Here is a 6,522-nt window from a genome sequence, read left to right on the forward strand (position 1 = left end):
AGCAGAGAGAGAAAGAGTGAGAATCCCAAGCAGCCTCCCCTGAGTGCAGAGCCCTGTGCTGGGCTCAATCCCAGGACCCTGAGATCATGATCTGAGCCGAAATTAAGAGTCAGGCACTTAACCGACTGAGTCACCCAGGGCCCCAAATATATCTTATCTTTTACCCAGTAACTCTGCAAATATTTTATTTTATTTTTTATGATTTTATTTGTTTATTTGACAGAAAGAGACACGGCAAGAAAAGAAACACAAGCAGGGTGAGTGGAAGAGGGAGAAGCAGGCTTCCCACTGAGCAGAGAGCCCAACGAGGGGCTTGATCCCAGGACTCTGGGATCATGACCTTTGCCGAAGGCAGATGCTTAATGACTGAGCCACCCAGGAGACTCTCTGCAAATATTTTAAAAATGGAAATTCTATCTCTCAGATTTTCTCTAAGTAGTATTCTTAGGTTCGTTAATCATTTATCACATAAAATGAATCTAGACCCTTACTTTACAGTTACTGTTATCTGTAAATGGTCAAGCATATTTATGTGTCTCTCTTAAAGGCCAGTAATCAAACTGCGTTTTGTTTTTTATGCACAAATTGTATTCTGCTAAAGGGGATAACCTTCTTGACACTAAATTGCTAAAGAACATTTGAAATAACTGCTTTAAAACATAGTGACACATTCATCTATTCATATCTGGGTAAAATTACAAGGCAGAACAACTCACCACTCAGGCAGTACTGATGGCTAGGGACCTAATCAATACAGACATTAGTATTTGTCAGAACTAGAGTTCAGAATGACAATTATCAAGGTACTAACTCAGAAAAAGCATGGAAGATATTAGAGAATCCCTTTCTGGAGAAATAAAATCCCTTTCTGGAAAAATGAAAGAACTAAAATCTAACCAAGTTGAAATAGAAAAAGCTATTAATGAAGTGCAATAAAAAATGGATGCTCTCACTGTTAGGATAAAAGAGGCAGAAGACAGAATTAGTGATATAGAAGACCAAATGGCAGAGAATAAAGAAGCTGAGCAAAAGAGAGACAAACCACTACTGGACCACAAGGGGAGAATTCGAGAGGTAAGTGATACCATAAGATAAAACAATATTAAATAATTGGGATCCCAGAAGAAGAAGAAGAGAGAGGGGGACAGAAGATATATTGGAGCAATTATAGCAGAGAATTTCCCTAATTTGGTGAAGGGAACAAGTATCAAAATCCAGGAGGCACAGAGAACCCCCTTAGAATCAATAAAATGGGTCCAAACCCCATCATCTAATAGTAAAACTTACAAGTCTCAGTGACAAAGAGAAAATCCTGAAAGCAGCTTGGGACAAGAGGTCTGTAACATACAATGGTAGAAATATTAGATTGGCAGCAGACTTATCCACTAACCTGGCAGGCCAGAAAGGACTGGCATGATATATTCAGAACACTAAATGAGAAAAATATGCAGGACTATATTGAGCTGGGCTATCACTGAAAATAGAGAGATAAAAGCTTCCAGGACAAACAAAAACTAAAGGAATTTGCAAACACCCAAGACAGCCCTATAGGAAATATTGACAGCAGTCCTCCAAGGAAAGAGAGAGCCTAAAAGTAGCAGACCAGAAAGGAAGAGACAATATACAGTAACAGTCACCTTACAGGCAATACAATGACACTAAATTCCTGTCTTTCAAAAGTTACCCTGAATGTAAATGGGCTAAAGGCCCCATTTAGACACAAGGTATCAGAATGGATAAAAAAAACAAGACCCATCAATATGCTGTCTGCAAGAAACTCATTTTAGACCTAGATTTAAAGTGAGGAGATGAAAAACTATTTATCATGCTAATGGACGTCAAAAGAAAGTTGGGGTGGCAATCCTTATATCAGATCAATTAGATTTTAAGCCAAAGACCATAATAAGAGATGAGGAAGGACAGTATATCATACTTAAAGGGTATATCCAACAAGAAGATCTAACAATTTTAAATATCTATGCCCCTGACATGGGAGCAGCCAACTATATAAACCAATTAATAACAAAATCAAAGAAACACATCAACAATAATACAATAAATAATAAGGGACTTTAACACTGCCCTCACTGAAATGGACAGAATATCTAAGCAAAAGATCAACGAGGAAATAAAGGCTTTAAATGACACATAGGGCCAGATGGACATCACAGATATATTTAGGACATTCCATCCCAAAACAACATTCTTCTCTAGTGCACATGGAACATTCTCCAGAATAGATCACATCCTGGGTCACAAATCAGTTCTCAACCGATACCAAAAGATTAGGATCATTCCCAGCATATTTTCAGACCACAACAATCTGAAACTTGAACTCAATCACAAGAGGAAAGTTGGAAAGAACTCAAATACCTGGAGGCTAAAGAGCATCCTACTAAAGAATGAATGGGTCAACTGGGAAATTAAAGAAGAATTTAAAAAAATCATGGAAATAAATGAAAATTAAAACACAACTGTTCAAAATTTGGGGCCATGGCAAAGGCTGAGAGGAAAGTATATAGCAATACAAGCCTTTCTCAAGAAACAAAAAAGGGGGGCACCTGGGTGGCTCAGTGGGTTAAAGCCTCTGCCTTCAGCTCAGGTCACGATCCCAGGGTCCTGGGATCGAGCCCCACATTGGGCTCTCTGCTCCGTGGGGAGCCTGCTTTCTCCTCTCTCTCTGCCTGCTTGTGATCTCTGTCTGTCAAATAAATAATAAATAAATAAAATCTAAAAAAAAAAAAAAAGAAGAAGAAGAAGAAAAGAAACAAGAAATGTCTCAAGTACACAACCTAACCCTACACCTAAAGGAGCTGAAGAAAGAACAGCAAAGAAACCCTAAACCTAGCAGGAGAAGAGAAATCATAAAAATCAGAGCAGAAATCAATGAAATCAAAACCAAAAGAACAGTAGAACAAATCAATGAAACAAGGAGTTGGGTTGTTTAAGAGAATTAATAAGATTGATAAACCCCTGGCCAGACTTATCAAAAATAAATGAGAAAAGACCCAAATTAATAAAATCATGGATGAAAAAGGAGAGATCACAACCAACACCAAAGAAATACAAACCTTTATAAGAACATTTACGAGCAACTGTACACCAGCAAATTTGACAATCTGGAAGAACTGGATGCATTCCTAGAGACATACAAACTGCCAAAACTGAACCAGGAAGAAATGGGAAACCTGAACAGAACCATAGCCAGTAAGGAGATTGAAACAGTCATCAAATTCCCCCAACAAACAAGAACCCAGGGCCAGACGGATTCCCAGGGGAGTTTTACCAAACATTTAAAGAAGAATTTATACCTATTCTCCTGAAACTGTTTAAAAAAATAGAAATGGAAGGAAATCTTCCTAATTCGTTTTATAAGGCCAGCATTTTATAAGGCCCAAAATCAGACAAAGACCCCATCAAAAAGGAGAATTACAGACCAATATCCTTGATGGACATGCAAAAATTCTCACCAAAATTCTAGCCAATAGGATCCAACAGTACATTAAAAGGATTATTCACCACAACCAATTGGGATTTATTCCTGGGCTGCAAGTTTGGTTCAACATCTGCAAATCAATCAATGTGATACACTACATTAATGCAAGAAAAAACAACAACCATATGATACTTTCAATAGATGCTGAAAAAGCATTTGACAAAGTACAGCATCCTTTCTTGATCAAAACTCTTCACAGTGTAGGGATAGAGGGTACATACCTCAATATCATCAAAGCCATCTATGAAAAACCCACAGTGAATATCATTCTCAATGGGGGAAAAACTGAGGGCTATTTCCCTAAGGTCTGGAACATGGCAGGGCTGTCCACTGTCACCACTGCTATTCGACATAGTACTAGAAGTCTTAGCCTCAGCAATCAGACAACAAAAAGAAATTAAAGTCATCCGAATTGGCAAAGAAGTCAAACTCTCACTCTTTGCAGATGATATGATACTTTATGTGGAAAACCCAAAAGACTTCACTCCAAAACTCCTAGAACTCATACAGGAATTTAGTAAATTGTTAGAATATAAAATCAGTGCACAGAAATCAGTTGCATTTCTATATACCAACAGCAAGACAGAAGAAAGAGAAATTAAGGAGTCAATCCCATTTACAATTGCACCTGAAACCATAAGATACCTAGGAATAAACGTAAAGAGGCAAAGAATCTCTACTCAGAAAACTATAAAGTACTCATGAAAGAAATTGAGGAAGACACAAAGAAATGGAGAAACATTCCATGCTCATGGATTGGAAGAATAAATATTGTGAAAATATCTAGGCTACCTAAAGCAATCTACACATTTAACACAATTCCTATCAAAATACCATTCATTTTTTTCAAAGAAATGGAACACTTACTCCTAAAATTTATATGGAACCAGGAAAGACCCCAAATAGCCAGAAGAATGTTGAAAAAGAAAACCAAAGTTGGCGGTGTCACAATTCCAGACTTCAAGTTCTATTATAAAGCTGTAATCATCAAGACAGTATCATACTAGCACAAACGTAGACACTTAGATAAGTAGAACAGAATAGAGAGACCTGAAACAGACCCTCAACACTATGGTCAACAAAGTAGGAAAGAATGTCCAATGGAAAAAAGACAGTCTCTTTAACAAATAGTGTTGGGAATATTGAACAGCCACATGCAGAAGAATGAAATCGGACCATTTCCTTATACCACACACAAAAATAGACTCAAAATGGATGAAAGGCCTCAATGTGAGAAAGGAATCCAACAAAATCCTTGAGGAGAACACAGGCAGCAACCTCTTCGACCTCAGCCATAGCAACTTCTTCCTAGAAATATCTCCAAAGTCAAGGGAAACAAGGGCCAAAATGAACTACTGGGACTTCATCAAGATCAAAAGCTTTTGAAAATCAAAAAACAAACAAACAAACAAAAACAAAAAAACAAACAAAAAACAAAAACAAAACAAAAAGACAACTGACAGAATGGGAGAAAATATTTGCAAATGACATATCAGATAAAGGGCTAGTATCCATACACTTTGAAGAGTTTTGATCAGGAAGGGATGCTGTACTTTGTCAAATGCTTTTTCAGCATCTATTGAGAGTATCATATGGTTCTTGTTCTTTCTTTTATTGATGTGTTGTATCACATTGACTGATTTGCGGATGTTGAACCAACCTTGCAGCCCTGGAATAAATCCCACTTGGTCGTGGTGAATAATCTTTTTAATGTACTGTTGAATCCTATTGGCTAGTATTTTGTTGAGTATTTTCGCATCTGTGTTCATCAAGGATATCGGTCTATAGCTCTCTTTTTTGGTGGGATCCTTGTCTGGTTTTGGGATCAAGGTGATGCTGGCCTCATAAAATGAGTTTGGAAGTTTTCCTTCCATTTCTATTTTTTGGAACAGTTTCAGGAGAATAGGAATTAGTTCTTCTTTAAATGTTTGGTAGAATTCCCCCGGGAAGCCGTCTGGCCCTGGGCTTTTGTTTGTTTGGAGATTTTTAATGACTGTTTCAATCTCCTTACTGGTTATGGGTCTGTTCAGGCTTTCTATTTCTTCCTGGTTCAGTTGCGGTAGTTTATATGTTTCTAGGAATGCATCCATTTCTTCCAGATTGTCAAATTTATTGCCGTAGAGTTGCTCATAGTATGTTCTTATAATAGTTTGTATTTCTTTGGTGTTAGTTGTGATCTCTCCTCTTTCATTCATGATTTTATTTATTTGGGTCCTTTCTCTTTTCTTTTTGATAAGTCGGGCCAGGGGTTTATCAATTTTATTAATTCTTTCAAAGAACCAGCTCCTAGTTTCGTTGATTTGTTCTATTGTTTTTTTGGTTTCTATTTCATTGATTTCTGCTCTGATCTTTATGATTTCTCTTCTCCTGCTGGGCTTAGGGTTTCTTTCTTGTTCTTTCTCCAGCTCCGTTAGGTGTAGGGTTAGGTTGTGTACCTGAGACCTTTCTTGTTTCTTGAGAAAGGCTTGTACCGCTATATATTTTCCTCTCAGGACTGCCTTTGTTGTGTCCCACAGATTTTGAACCGTTGTATTTTCATTATCATTTGTTTCCATGATTTTTTTCAATTCTTCTTTAATTTCCCGGTTGACCCATTCATTCTTTAGAAGGATACTGTTTAGTCTCCATGTATTTGGATGTATCTCTGGAAAACAGCATGGAGGTTCCTCAAAATGTTGAAAATAGAACTGCCCTATGACCCAGCAATTGCACTATTGGGTATTTACCCTAAAGATACAAATGTAGTGATCCAAAGGGACACATGCACCCGAATGTTTATAGCAGCAATGTCCACAATAGCCAAACTATGGAAAGAACCTAGATGTCCATCAACAGATGAATGGATCAAGAAGATGTGGTATATATACACAATGGAATACTATGCAGCCATCAAAAGAAATGAAATCTTGCCATTTGCGACAACATGGATGGAACTAGAGCGTATCATGCTTAGCGAAATAAGTCAAGCAGAGAAAGACAACTATCATATGATCTCCCTGATATGAGGAAGTGGTGATGCAACATGG

The 6,522-nt window shown here is 37.5% G+C and overlaps 1 pseudogene; it reads left to right on the plus strand.

The window, feature by feature from the left end:
* Positions 1-6,522, plus strand: part of LOC132018266 (chromobox protein homolog 3-like) — a 48,732-nt pseudogene that overhangs the window by 39,412 nt on the left and 2,798 nt on the right.

Source organism: Mustela nigripes, chromosome 5 (genome assembly GCF_022355385.1).
Source record: "Mustela nigripes isolate SB6536 chromosome 5, MUSNIG.SB6536, whole genome shotgun sequence".
Classification (NCBI taxonomy): domain Eukaryota; kingdom Metazoa; phylum Chordata; class Mammalia; order Carnivora; family Mustelidae; genus Mustela; species Mustela nigripes.